At 48.2% G+C, this 15,590-nt stretch overlaps 1 pseudogene; it reads right to left on the bottom strand.

The window, feature by feature from the left end:
* Positions 1-343: 343 nt before the first annotated feature.
* The window catches only part of LOC141222271 (protein MMS22-like), a 76,346-nt pseudogene continuing 61,099 nt past the window's right edge, over positions 344-15,590 (bottom strand).

Below are 15,590 nucleotides of genomic sequence, written 5' to 3'. Positions count from 1 at the left end.
AGTTTGTCTTTTGGTGTTCTGCTTCTCTGTTTAGGAGGTGTCCCATTTTTTGTCCCAGTCCTTAGTTCTTTTAGGGACCCCTCCCCTAATGCTATAGGTCTTCGTTCAGACTAGCCGAGGACTAAGGCGGATCTGTTCGCTAGGAACAGGCAGCCCGCTACATCGTAGGGATTCAGCTTAGTCTTACTGTAGGGACAGCTTTCCCCTATCTTTCCTTAGTTCATGTTGCAGATCATAACAGTTTCACTCCCAAAATGCCAATTAATTTGCATACCCATTTCTATTGGAGACATAGCCCAAGTTATAATTTATTATTTAATTTTTTAGATGCAAATGAGGGCGCTTATGTGCACCCTTGGCTTGGCTTATTATTTCTTGTTGGACAATTACACCCTACCAATTTCATATTAAAGTCAGTCCCTTTTCTTGATTGACAGAGGTCCTTTGGTAATGCTGCAATATTGTACTCATTAATGTGCAGAAACTCTGAATAATATCCTTTGCTTCTATGATCAAGAAGTTGAATAAATAAAGTCCACGTCTCCTTTATACACGGAAAGTGTACATGTGACTACTCCATACTTCAGAGAGACGAACCCTTTGAATATTTACTCACTGCCAGAACAATAAGACATGCGGTTTTTACAGTGCTCCACTAATAAGCTCACGTTTATTAAGTTTTCTCGAATCAGATTGATATATTGATGGGCATAATCAATTTGATCTTTCAACTTTTCTCCCAAAAACTGCAGAATTTCTAAAGTAGACCAATGTGTATCCAGGTGCCGGTGGAGCAGATGCCAAGAAGCTGACAGGACCTTGTCATATTGTTGAGTGGAAAAAGCTTCAAGAATATGGTTTGGGAGATCACTGAGGCCTGCTATATACAAATTCAGTCCATGTAACTCTTCTAACAGTTTGGAGGGAAGGTGAGCTTTCACGTGCTCATAGGGATGAGCTAATGAACTTTCTGTCTGTTTTGAGGAATCCACAAACCTGTATAAAAATACTTAATGTAGAATCTTTGTGCACTGGTTTCTGATTTCTTCAGCCTCATTGCGAATGTTATTTACATGTCCAAAGTCAAAAGAAACAGGCTTTGCTTATCTTTCAGGTGCATTTATTTTTTACCACAGCAATCCAAACAGGAGATAGGTGGATTCCACAAGTGAAGTCCCAGTCACCCACTGAAAGCCAAAAACCTCTACGTTGTTGGCCGGGGATGGATCAAGCTTCAATAAGAGCCTTTGTAAGCAGCCAGCCAGCACCTTTTAAAAAGGTCTAGTGCTAATCAGTCCAGAACCCTGAAGGACCAACTGCGGATGCATCTACAGTAGTGATGAGCGAGCGTGCTCACAACTGCTCGGCACTCGCCTGGACATCTCACTGTTTGAAATGCTCGGCGAGTACTTCCTGGATGCTCGGGCGGGAGCTCGAGTCCCTGATCCAGATGTTTGACGCTATTTAAACAGCGAGTAAACATACGGGGATTGCCTGCCAGTCACTGAAATGCAGCAGCCATGCTGGTTGTGGCATGACAGTGATTGGCTGGCCGCATAGCATCATCAGGTTTATATAAGAACCACTAAGCCTATGCTCGTCACAGTCTACCCTTCAGACAGGCAGGGTAGGGAGAGCTGCAGCTGAGTGAGGGAGAGAATTGGCGGTTTATTTAGTGAAGTATTCCACAGAAATATATATCTAAACTGACAGACCTTCTAATAACTAATCGAGATGCATATCAATTCTGGTGAGAGCAGGAGTTAGGCAGGCATAGTTTGTGGATAGCGTATAGAATAGAATATGGTCCATTGCACGTTCTGTCTGCTGCTATTACTGATATCCATAGCCCTAGATATCAGGGCTAATATTCCTTTTGCTCTGAATCCTGATTATTTGCTTGAAAAGCAATATAATACACCATATTTACTACTCCATTTGCTTGTTAGCAGCATTTAGCCAGCTTTGTTTGATTTTAGTAGCATTGCTGTATTGTGGAAGCAGAGAAACCATCATCTCAGGTGATCCGATAATAATGCAGTAATAATCCTGACTTTTTTGGAAACGTGACAAGTATTATACTCCATTTAAAGTCTGCCAGCTGTGTGTTGTTCAAACCTATTCACACTTGGTTGCTGACCAATGCCATGCCAATAAGGCCACTGCCTAAAACCGTGATCCGATATTACTGCGGTAATAATCCTGACATTTTTGGGAGCATGCCAAATATTAAACTCCATTTAAAATGAGCAAGGCGTGTGGCAAGGGACTGGAAAGTGGACGTGATGGTGATGGTGCACGCTAAGGCCGAAGACTTGGGCAAGCTGAAATTGTGCCTGCTGAGGGAGCACAACAAGCACCCACATCATGTCGCTCTATCTTCCTGTCCCACTTTGTGGATGGCCGCAGACACCACTATTGAAGCCAGAGCAGTGTGAAAAGGTTGCTGGTTGGATAGCAGATAATGCTTCCAGTTTCTTTGCCACCACCACCACCCTGTCTTTCACACAGTCCAGTCTCAGTAGCTGTGAGTCTGGACCACATATTTCTCACCCTGATCCTCGTTCCTCCCACCATGCCTGGTGCCCAGTGACAAGTGGTTCCAAACTTGGGCAGTCCGAAGCGCTGTTCACTTTTCCATTTATAGATTAAGGCCTCTCACCCGGCCCTCTTCAAGCCGTGCAAGAGGAGATTGCATGTAGCAGCCACAGTCACATGAAGGCGACGGTGGGAAAGTGCAATCACTGTCGCAAGAGGTGAGTGATGATGATGAGACACAATTGCCAGCAAGTCAGGAGGAGGCCCAGGGTGTATACGTGGAAGATGACGTGGTGGAAGATGAAGTCACAAACCCAACCTGACAAGGTGACATGTGTGACCTGTCATTGCACACTTGCAACCACCTCCATCAGCGTCCACGTCCTTGTTTCAGCGCAGCATTCAATTGTCCCTACCCCAGTCCTTTGAACGCAAGTGCAAATAAACTGCCACATTTCTCAAATGCTTGCACTTGAAATGTTGCCTTTTAGGCTCATGGAGATGGAATCTTTCTGCAACCTCATGGCGGCAACCGTCCCTCGGTAATCGGTCCCCAGCCACCACTATTTCTCCTGGTATGCCGTCCCCACCTTACACACGCACGTGTCAAAGAGCATTAGCCGTGCCCTCACCAACGCAGTTACTGGGAAATTTCACCTAACCACGGACACGTGGACAAGTGCCTGTGGCCAGGGACGGTACATCTCACTGACGGCACACTGGCTTAATATAGTGGAAGCTGAGACACAGTCGGACCCTGGGACGGAACAAGTCCTCCCGACGCCAAGGATTGTGGGCCCTGGGTCAATCCGGGTTGCGTCCACATTCTACAGCACCTGCACCTCCTCCTCCTCTTCAGCCTCCATCTCCAAAATGACCACATCAGTCAGAAGCTGGAAGCACTGCAGCACTGCCTCAGCCAAGCAGCAACAGGCTGTGCTGAAGCTAATGTGCTTAGGTAACAAACTGCACAACACTGCACAGTTGTAGATAGCTGTAACAGAGCAGGCACATCTGTGGCTGTCACCACTGAACCTACAGCCAGTCATGTTCGTGTGTGACAATGGCTGGAAACTGATGGCAGCTCTGAGGCTTGGCAACCTCGCACAGGTACCTTGCCTGACCTATCTGCTCAACTTAGTGGTGGATCTGCCTGAGCAGTTTCTGACAGTATGCCGCGTGTTTGCCCATTTCAGAAAGTCACCTACAGCTTCTCTTGACCTCGCCGTGCTTCAGCAGCTTCCAGCTCATCGACTGGTGTGCGATGTCACCACGCGATGGAACTCAACGTTTCAGATGTTGGTAAGGACTTTTGAGCAGCAGAGGGCAGTAGTTGAGTACCAGCTTTAACACGTCCGTCGGAATTCAGGTCAGCCTCTGCACATAAGAGCTGATGACTGGGCATGGATGTCTGACATCTGTGCTGCACTACAAAACTTTGAAGACTCCACCAAGATGGTGAGCGGTGATGACGCGATAATTAGCGTCACCATCCGTCTTCTCTGTCTACTGAAACGCTCGATGCTCACAATTAAAGAGGAGGCATTACAGGCAGAGCACGATGAGATAGAGCAAGGAACTATACAGGGTGATGCCACACAACCCAGCCTCATATCAACGCGAATTGGGTGATAATGAGGAGGAGGAACAGGAGCTGTTTTCCTACACTACAGACGGTACTACCCACACAACAATCAAACCGTCTGTTCAGCGTGGATTGCCTGAGGAGAGGGAGAACGAGGAGGAGGACCAGGAAAAGGATGAGGATGGAGAGCATGGACATTCTTCCTCTTGGTCAAGACAGGGAAGTCTTGGCTGTTGGCAATCTGGCACACATGGCTGACTTTATGTTCCGCTGTCTTTTCCGTGACCCTCGCATTGTATGCATTTTTTTCAACACTAGTTACTGGTTGGTCACACTTCTAGACCCATGCTACAAGAAGAACTTTTTATCTCTTCTTCCCGTGGTGGAGAGATCTAATAAAATGTTGCAGTACCAGAAGGCCCTTGTTGAAGAATTCTTAAAAAAATTCCCATCTCAAAACGCTGGTGGCAGATGTCACAGTTTGTTGGACAACCAAGGAGTACAGGCGAGGGAGACACAAATACGATGCAGCAGAGACAGGGGAACACTGTCAAAGGTCTGGGACAGTTTTCTCATCCCCTCCCAGCGCCCAGGCCCTGATGCGGAGTACTCTGACAAGTAGGGAAAAGTTTTGGAAGATGCTGAAAAAGTACCTTGACGACCGTACCAACGTCCTCCATGATTCCTCTGTGCATTATAACTATTGGGTATCCAAGCTGGACACGTGGAATGAACTGGCTGTTAGAACCCTCCAGTTAGATTTTTCTATCTTGTGTTTTGCGGTCAAGCCCTTCTGGCTTTGCTGGACTTCAGTGTTGTTTGACTGTCTGTCTAGCCAGGTGCTTCGGTGCCTATCTCTGTCAGTTCGCTTGGTCCTCTGGGACCTCTAGTACTTTTTGTCAGTTTGTCTTTTGTTCTCTGCAACAACTTCTGTTTAGGAGGTGTCCCATTTTTGTCCCAGTCCTTAGTTCATTTAGGGACACCTCCCTTAATTCTATAGGTCTTTGTTCAGACTAGCCGAGGACTAAGGCGGGTCTGTTCACAAGGACTTGGCAGCCCGCTACATCGTAGGAATTCAGATTAGTCTTACTGTAGGGACAGCTTTCCCCTATCTTTCCATAGTATACGTTGCAGATCATAACAGTAAGTCCAGACAAAAAAAAACAAAACTAAAAGGAAAGAAATTCGGTGATCAGTATGGTTTCCGTCCAGGATTTGGCTCAGGGATTGTCTCTGGAGGTGGCCGAGCTTCAGCAACACGTGAGTAGCTGTCCTGGAGCGCATTTTGTCGAACCCAAGGTAGGACTGCCTGATGTTTTTTATGTTAAACAGCAATATTTTTTTTCCTTTAAAAATGCTTGTTTGTTATATTTTCGTTTGAGACCAAGATCCTTTGGGAATGAATCACAGCGCATTGCTTTTATTATGTCACTTCTGCGCAAAGAACCACAGGGGTGGGCCTTTTCTCTCCAACCTAATGATCCGTGTTTAAGTTCTGTTGAAGAATTTTTTTCTGCTATGGGGCTATTATATGACGATCCTGATCGAATCTCATCTGCTGAATCAGAACTTAGACGTTTGAATCAGGGGTCTGATGATGTTGAAAATAATTGCACACACTTCAGGAGATGGGCCTCAGAAGTTAAATGGAATGATTCTGTGTTGAGATGTTTATTTCTTGCTGGTCTGAGTGAAAGGTGTAGCGTCGGCGTCCCTGCCTCCTGCTAGGCAGGGACGCTGTTCCCCTCACCTCTCCTCTCCGTGCCCGGCGTCTTCCTCCCGCTCTGCTGGCAGCGCGCGCTGCTTCCCGGCCACGGTGCTTAGGGCGCGCTCCCCCTCTCTTAATGGGGCCGCGCGCGCCATCCTAAGGAGTCCCCGGCCAATGGCCGGAGGACTTCACCATATATAAGGCACCTCCTCCAAAATAGAGGTGCCCGAGCAATGCTGTTGCAAAGCCTTCACTCTGCTTCAGTCCTCAGGTCCCGCTACCAGTTACCTGCCAGTCACCTGCCAGATTCCTGCTTGATACCTGCCTGATATCCGCTTACCTGCTTGCAAGCCTGCGGTCCGACGGTCTGCCTTCCGACACCTGTCAGTCTGTCTATGGACCAGCCTGCCCGCTCACCTGGGAGCGCTCACCTGCTACCTGCCTGCTAGCCTACCTGGAGGCTCTGCCGTCACTTGCCGTGACCACCTGCCTGTCCAGAGACTCTTGCCCGCTCACCTGGGAGTGCTCAACTGCTACCTGCCTGCTAGCCTACCTGGAGGCTCTGCCGTTACTTGCCGTGACCACCTGCCTGTCCAGAGACTCTTGCCCGCTCACCTGGGAGCGCTCACCTGCTACCTGCCTGCTAGCCTACCTGGAGGCTCTGCCGTCACTTGCCGTGACCACCTGCCCGTCCAGAGACTCTTGCCCGCTCACCTGGGAGCGTCCTCCTGCTACCTGTCTGCTAGTCTACCTGGAGGTTCTGCCGTCACTTGCCGTGACCACCTGCCTGTCCAGAGACTCTCGCCCGCTCTCCTGGGAGCGCTCACCAGCCACCTGCCTGCTGTCCTTCTACCCAGAGACTGCCCCTGTCACTTGCCGTGACTACCTGCCTTTCTACCCAGAGACTGTCCCTGTCACTTGCTGTGACTACCTGCCCTTCTACCCAGAGACTGTCCCTGTCACTTGCCGTGACTACCTGCCCCTCTACCCAGAGACTGTCCCTGTCACTTGCCGTGACTACCTGCCCCTCTTCCCTGGGAGCCACCCGCTTCGTTACAAGGACCGCCCCCTTGTATAGTTGCTCAGAGGTTCCACCTCCCAGACCCGTTACAAAAGGGTTAAGGATTTGCTAATTGCATTCCCTGCACCTGAGACTCTGCAGGAAGCTATGCAGTTAGCTGTTCGTGTGGACAGGAGACTGAGGTCCAGGGCTAATGATGTAAAAACTCCTGTAACTTCAGGTCCTAATTCCCAGAAAATCTGCTCTGACAGCGGAGAACCAATGGAGGTTGGGGCGATGTCACTCAGCTCTCAGGAAAGAGATCGGAGATTCGCCGAGGGTTTGTGTCTTTATTGTGGTAAAGCTGACCATTTGATTAAGTATTGTGAGCGTCGTTTAAGTAAAGAAAAAAAAAAGGTCAGTTACGCCCGTGTAGCTTGTTTACGCTCTGCAGGAGTGTTTCTTTCTGGGAGTACTACTCTGCAGGGAGATTTGATTGAATTTCAGGTATTTGTGGATTGTGGTTCAACACTTAATGTGATTGATGAAGGGTTTTTGGAAAACCTTAAATTGAAATCCAAACCTTTGTCATCACCTATTTCTGTGGTTGCAATTGATAACACTCCTTTGACATGTATTACTCACAAGACTGCTGCATTTCCTCTCACTATCAATGGAGGTCACCAAAAAATTTTGGACTTGGTTGTTTTGGATAATTTGCCCTCTCCAGTTTTAGGTTTGCCTTGGTTAAAACTGCACAATCCTTTATTGGACTGGTCTACTAATGTGATTAAGTCTTGGAGTCCGAAGTGCTATGATAAATGTTGTAATGGTCGCATTGCGGCTGTGGAAAAAGGGGAATTACCGGTACCTATTCAAGATTTTTGGAGGGTTTTTTCAGAGGATGAGTCACAAGTTTTACCTCCTCATAGGGATTATGATTGCGCCATTGAGTTTGTTCCGGGTGCTACTCTTCCCAAAAGTCGCTTGTTTAATCTGACTATCCCTGAAAGAAAGGCCTTACAGGAGTACATACAGACTAGCCTGGCTGCTGGTCACATTAGACCTTCTAAGTCACCTGTGGCAGTTGGATTCTTCTTTGTTAAAAAAAAGGACGGCGGTTTACGTCCATGTCTGGATTTTTGTGAAATTAATAAGATTACCATACGCAATTCCTACCCATTGCCGTTAATTCTTGACTTGCTTAACCAGTTAGTGGGAGCCAAGTGGTTCTCCAAAATTGATCTCCGGGGGGCATACAATTTGTTACGTGTGAAGGAGGGTGATGAATGGAAAACTGCTTTTAACACTCCGGTAGGTCATTTTGAGAATCTGGTGATGCCTGTTGGTCTTACCAATGCACCTGCATTTTTTCAGAACCTTATTAATGACATCCTGAGACCTTTGATTGGTAAGAATGTGGTTGTGCATTTGGATGACATTTTGATTTATTCACCAGATCTCGAGTCCCATTGGCAGAGTGTACGTGAAGTTTTGCAGTTATTGAGTGATAATTCACTCTTTGCTAAGCTGGAGAAATGTGAGTTCGCTGTGCAGAAAATTAGTTTTTTGGGCTACATTGTCTCCAGCGAGGGCTTTGAGATGGACCCTGTGAAGGTTCAGGCTGTGCAGGAATGGCCTAGGCCTATTGGTTTGAAATCTATACAGAGATTTTTGGGTTTTGCCAATTATTACAGGAAATTCATTAAGAATTTTTCTGCAATTGTTAAACCTCTAACCGATCTCACCAGGAAAAGTGCGAATACGGCCCAGTGGACTACTGAGGCCATTGAAGCGTTTGAGTATCTCAAAGAGAGGTTCAGTTCTGCCCCTATCCTTATGCAGCCTGATGAGACTAAGCCTTTTTTGGTCGAGGTCGATGCTTCATCAGTGGGGGTCGGAGCAGTTTTGTCTCAGGAGAAGAAGGGTGGAGTACATCCTTGTGCCTTCTTTTCGAAAAAAATTTCGGAAACCGAACTGAATTGTGATGTTGGAAATCAGGAGTTGCTGGCTATTAAACTTGCGTTTGAACACTGGCGTCATTTTTTGGAAGGCGCTAGATTTCCTATTCAGGTTTTCACAGATCATAAGAATTTGATCTATCTGGATGCTGCCAAGCACTTGAATGCCCGTCAAGCTAGGTGGGCACTTTTTTTTTCTCGGTTTCATTTTTCTGTTACCTATATCCCTGGTACTAAGAATGTTAAAGCTGATGCTTTATCTCGCAGCTTCTCTCCTACGGTCGGTGCTGAGTAGTGTTGAGCCACCCCCGTAGTGTTCGAGTTCGGTTCGGTTCGTCGAACACCCGTGTGTTCGCCGAACTGTTCGTCGAACACCTTCGAACACCGTTAAAACCAATGGCAGGCAAACAAAAACACATAGAAACACATAGAAAACACCTTCAAAGGTGTCCAAAAGCTGACAAACTGCTCAGAAGACATAACTAACACATGGAAAAGTGACAAGTACATATAGTCATGCGAAAATAAAAGAGGTGGAGGAGTAAAAGGAGGGGGAGACACAGATATAGGCATGTCATGCCCTTCTAAAATCCAAAAAGTGAGAAGCCGACACGGCCAGTCCGCTCCTGCCCGTGCCACCTCCGTGTCGCCGGGTTTATGCCAGAGCCGCGGTGAACCCTGATGGCCAGCCCCCCTCTCCCAATACTGGTGCCTGTCCGCTGGTGGGTCGAGCGAGCCCCCCTGTGGTGGAGGCACAGTGTATTTGAATGAATACACTTTAAATCCATTTACAAGGATCTATTGGAGGGCAAGTCTCATGCCAGCAGCCGCGTAATTCCAGCTCCAGTAGCGTCCACTAAAGCTGCTGCAGTTAAAAAGCTTTTATAAGGATCGAGCTCGGCTGTCCACCGCAAGGCATCCTACTGCCAGTCCCAGCCCCTATGCCTTGGGGTGCCTCATGATGCTCTTCACTGAGTATCCCGTGGTCCCGAAGCATTTCCTTTGAAAAAATGAAGTGTCCAAACTACAGGTGGTGTAGCTTGCTTAACAGCCGGGATAATCCGCTGACTAGCAGACCCTGCTACTAGGCACAAAGTATTTCCTGGGCTAGATGCAGTTAAAAATTTGTAATTAGATACTCTCGTTGGATGCTGAGAAAGTATTCCATAGAGTCTCCTGGCACGCCATATATGATTCTCTTAAAAAGCTTGGGGTAGGGGTCTAGGGGACCCTTTTATAGCCAAAATCACGGCCCTGTATCGCAATACGTCACCTAGGCTGAAGATAAATGGAACTGTAGCACCCTGAGGGCTCGGTTGCTACAGAGGTATTGCACCTCACCCAGAGGTGTGATATCTCACTCTCAGGTAAGGATGTAGTGTGGATCAGGACCCGACACCTGCATGCATTACACCACATTGCCGTGGGGCAGGGCGACCAATATGCCCCTGAGATGGGCACGACAGTCCCTGTCCCTGGCTGGAGTGGGGGGAGGGAACACTGAGGAAGGGGAACCCTGTAGTGCAGGAGCAGGGAGGAAGCAGTTCCTGGGTGCATTGAGAAGGGAGTATAAAAGGTGGGCACCATCTTAGTTCAGTGCAGAGAAGTCTGAGCAGAAGTGGCAGGGAGCAGGGGCTCTGCATGAGCTCTGCTCCGGAGGCGGGCCTAGTAACAGAGGCCCAGGCCTGGAAGAGGGAGAAGGAAGGAAGAGGAGCGGAGAAGGCTCCAGGAACGAAGGGATCTCAGGGGTGCGGACGGGCGAGTCGCCACCGCACGCCAGAATCCACCTGCGTGGAGGGGTCAGGCCAAAGGGGGAGACCGGTCCCCGAAACTAGTGGAGGCAGGAAACGACCCTCAGCTAGAAACAGGAGGCTGTGACATTTTATGTGGCGCAGCCCCTCGCTACACCCGCTAGGAAGGCACCACATAGGGTCAGGGAAACTGGCGCCAAGTTTACCAAGAGGAGGCCCGAGGCAGCCGGACAGAAGGGTTGGTAAGAAAGGCCAGACAAAGGACACACAAAGGGGGTCCTGTGAAGCACTCCAAAGTTATCTGGGAGTTGTCTGAGCCCCTCACCTGGTGAGCACAGTACGACGTGGGCAGCCGTTACCTGCAGACGTGGTCTGGATAATAAGAACTGTGAGTAAAGGCCCTGGACTGCATCACTGACTCCGTGTCATTACTGCTGCTGCCCTGCACCATCACCCCCATCCTCCGCATACACTGCCCTGAGGCTATACTCCTCCCGTGGGGAGTTATGCTACGCTCTGCTGCACCCACAACACCAGCCTCAGCGGTCTGCCCTGGAGCGGCGGTTCACTCTGACCGCAATCCACGGGTGGCGTAGTCGGACATTTAAACATCAAAACCACATAAATAGTTCCGCCACTGGTTTGACCGCCCTGAGCCACGGAACCGGGTTGCCGCCACGGAGACTACAACCACCAGCATCCACCAAAAAGGGTCCGGCTCCGGGTGTCCCAAGGCCCAGGGGGCGCGTCAGAACATTTTCATCACCTTTCACAATCACCAATGGGACAAGGCAGGGATGTTCTCTGTCCCCTCTCTTATACATCCTAGTGACGGAGTACCTGCTCTCATCAATTCGCCATAACCCCAATATTAGGTGGATTGAGGTGGGAGGCACCGAGTACAAGTGCTCTCTATTTGCTGATGATGTCCTAGTATATATCACTCAATCACATATATCCATCCATGCTGTTATGGCTGAAATAGATCACTTTGTTACATGGTCAAATTTTAAAATCAATGCAGCGAAGTCTGAGGCCCTCGATGTCTCCCTCCCCAAATCCATATAGGATTCCATCCAGTCCAACTTTCCTTTTGCCTGGCCCTCACAGGGTATCAAATACTTAGGAATTCCTATTCATAGAGACCTCTCCCATCTATGTTATCTTAATTTTGGGCCCTTTATTGAACAACTCCATACAGACCACGGTTGGCAAGTTAGAACTGTAAGATTCACTACGTGAACCACTGGTGTTTTGTGGAAAAGCACATGTACACTGTGTTCCAAATTATTATGCAAAAAGTGTTTAGGAGTGATAAGGGAAGAATTTGTTTGTTTGTCAGTTAAACTCATTGATGGTGATGTGTGTCAGGGCTCTTTATATCACTGTAAGCAATTGCAGACACCAGTGCTAATTAGTTTGGCAGGTGTGTCCAATGAAAGGCAAGACTACTTAAGAAGGCTCTCTCACATTATTCAGCAGCCTACATTTTCTGCCAAAATGGGAAAGAAAAAGGATGTGTCGGCTGCTGCGAAGCAACAAATTGTGGAGTGTTTAGGTCAAGGCATGACTACAATCAACATTGTGCGATGATCAGGATGAAGTGTCTTGGCAATCAAGAAGTATGTAGCTGATTCACAGTACACACGTGTGCGTGCTGATAAGGGCAAATTGAGGACTCTTTCCTACAGGCAATTACGTCAGGTTGAAAAAGCAGCGGCAAAAAAGCCTTGTCATAGCAGCAGACAAGTTTTTGAAGCTGCTTGTGCCTCCAACGTCCCCCGAACAACAAGATGCAGGGTCCTTCAGAGGTTTGCAGCTGTGCATACGCCATCCTGTCGACCTCCTCTATCCACTTCACACAAGCAGAAACGGCTCCAGTGGGCCAAACATTACATGAAGACTGATTTCAAAACTGTTTTGTTCACGGATGAGTGCCGTGCAGCGCTCGATGGTCCAGATGGATGGAGTGGAGGATGGCTGGTTGATGGACACCCCACGCAAACACGGCTACAGCGCCAACAAGGAGGAAGTGGAGTAATGTTTTGGGCTGGAATCATGGGGAGAGAGATTGTCGGCCCCTTTAGGATCCCTGAAGGCGCTAAAGATGAACTCCATAATGTATGTGGATTTTCTCAAACAGCACTTCCTGCCATGGTTCAAGAAGAAGAACCGTGTATTTCACAGCAAGATCATTTTTCTGCATGATAATGCACCATCTCATGCTGCACATAAAACATCTGCATCTCTGGCTGATATGGGCATAAAAGGGGACAAACTTATGGTGTGACCCCATGCTCCCCTGACCTCTACCCCATTCAGAACCTTTGGAGCATCATTAAAAGGAGTGTCTATGATGGCGGGAGGCAGTTCACATCTAAGCAACAGCTCTGGGAGGGTATTCTGTCCTCATGCAAAACAATTGAAGCAGAAACCATCCAAAACCTGACAAATTCAATGGACGAGAGAGTTCAGAAGCTCCTTTCGAACAAGGGGTCCTATGTGAAAATGTAACATCACCTAGAATAAAGTTTTGAGTTGAAAACTGTTTGATTTCAGTTTCTAACAACCTGCTAATGCTTATAATTTCAAAAATGACCATTTTTTTGGTCTTTATTAAAATGAAAAGGTTGATTGAAAAGTTTGGGGGATCTAAGAGTGTGGCAACCCAGTAGTCATGATTACTTCGAATTCTGACAATATGAGAGTCATGCTGCAGGTAGTGCAGCAAGAAGGCACTTATGTGTCTTGCGCATCTCGGAGCCCCAAAATTATTTTCCGGGCTAGATGCAGCTAAAAATTATTTTTAATTTTAAATCTGGTGGAGCTTATTATAGATGGCCTAATAGGATCAGTGCTGCACACTGCTACAAAGCCCAAATTATTTTCCAGTCAAGATACAGATAAACATGATTAGTAATTTGAAAGCTTAAAACGGTTGGTAGGGTGATTTTAAACAATCATCAAGCTTTTACTCTCCCCAGGATGACACAGGGGTAGAAAAGTCGTTTCGGATCCAATGATTTGTTCATCTTTATGAACGTGAGTCTGTCTACATTATCAGTGGAGAGCCGCGTGCGCTTATCTGTCAGCACACCACCAGCAGCGCTGAACACACGTTCAGACAGAACGCTGGCTGCGGGGCATGACAAGATCTCCAAGGCGTAAGTGGCTAGCTCCGGCCATTTATCCAGATTGGAAGCCCAAAAAGAGCAAGGGTCCAGTGACACAGTCGTGGCTTCAATGCTTACTTGGAGATACTCCTGTACCATCGTCTCTAGGCGTTGACTATGTGTCAGACTTCTTGTCTCCTGTGGCCTTGCAAAGGATGGGCTAAAAAAGTGGTGAAATGATTCCGCAAAATTGATGTTACCAGCAGATACTGTGGTTCTGTTACGGTTTGAGTGCTGAACACTTGACGGTCCCACGGTTGACAAGTTGGAACTGTGAGATTCACTACGTGCACCACTGGTATTTTGTTTAAAAGCACATGTAAGATTCTGCAACAGTCTCTGCTGATACTCCTGCATGCGTGCATCCCTTTCTATGGCAGGAATAATTTCTGCAAATTTACTTTTGTACCGGGGATCTAACAGTGTGGCAACCCAGTAGTCAGGATTATTTCTAATTCTCACAATTCGAGGGTCATGTTGCAGGTAGTGCAGCAAGAAGGCACTCATGTGTGTTGCGCATCCAGGAGCACCAAGTCCCTGTTGTGTTGGTGGCGAGGTAACAATCATGCTTCCTTCCTCTGTCCTCTCCCCCCAACCTCGCACAACAGAAATGTGATCAAGGTCTCCCTCATCTGATGAGTCTTCCATCAGTTCGTCCTCCACTTCTTCCTGGGCTCCTGCACCTTCCTCACTAGTTTGGCTGCTACCATGCGCCCTGGTAAAACCATCTCCCCCACCCTCACATGCCGGCCGCCTTGGTGCTGCCGACCGTCTGGACCTTGCAGATGTTAGCCCTTCCGCATACAACTCCTCCTCCTCTACTTCCTCCACCTCCTCTTGTGCCACCACCTGACTCCGAATTCTGTTTAACATGTGCTCCAGCATGTAAATCACCGGAATAGTCATGCTGATAATGGCATCGTCAGCACTAAACATCTTCGTCGCCATTTCAAAACTGTGCAGAAGGGTGCATAGGTCCCTGATCTGAGACCACTCCTCCAGCGTGATTTGCCCCACCTCTGAATCTCGTTGGCCCAGGCTATACGTCAGAACGTATTGCACCAGGGCTTGTCGGTGCTGCCACAGTCGCTGCAACATGTGCAGAGTTGAATTCCACCGGGTAGGCACATCGCATTTTAGCCAGTGAAGTGGCAGGCCCAACGACTTCTGTAGAGATGTAAGTCGCTGAGCTGCGGGATGCGAACGGCGGAAGTGAGCACACAGCGACCGTGCCCTCTGCAGAAGGCCATCTAGTCTGGGATAGTGGGCTAAAAATTGCTGGACAACCAGGTTCAACACGTGAGCCATACAAGGCACGTGTGTGACATTGCCCCGGCAAAGGGCCGCACCCAGGTTTGCAGCATTGTCGCACACGGCCTTCCCTGGTTTCAGGTCCAGTGGAGACAACCATTCATGAAATTGGTTCTCCAGAGCTGACCACAACTCCTCAGCTGTGTGACTCACATTTCCCAGACATTTCAATGTAAAAACCGCCTGATGACGTTGAGCCCTACTGTCAGCATAGTAAGGAGGTGTGCAGGATCCCTTCTGCGCAGTTAGAAAGCTTGTGGCATGACCAGACAGGCTTTGGGTGCAAGTGGAAGACCGAGAGGAGGTTGAGGAGGCAGAAGCAGTGGAGGAACTTTCACATAAAGAGGATTGACGCACAACTCGTGGGGACGGCAAGACTTGGACAGCAGCCCCTTGTCCTGCTGTCACCATAGTTACCCAGTGCCCAGTCAGCGACATGTAACGCCCCTGTCCATGCCTACTCGTCCAAGTGTCTGTGGTGAAATGCACCCTGTCACACACAGAGTTTCTCAAAGAAGCAGTGATGTTGTGTGCGACATGCTGGTGGAGCGCAGGCACACCTT

Source organism: Phyllobates terribilis, unplaced genomic scaffold, assembly GCF_046119375.1.
Source record: "Phyllobates terribilis strain yellow unplaced genomic scaffold, ASM4611937v1 Scaffold_357__1_contigs__length_1953880, whole genome shotgun sequence".
In the NCBI taxonomy this organism is placed as follows: Eukaryota; Metazoa; Chordata; class Amphibia; order Anura; family Dendrobatidae; genus Phyllobates; species Phyllobates terribilis.
The sequence above is the reverse complement of the archived record's forward strand: the minus strand, read 5'-3'. Positions and strand labels throughout refer to the sequence as shown.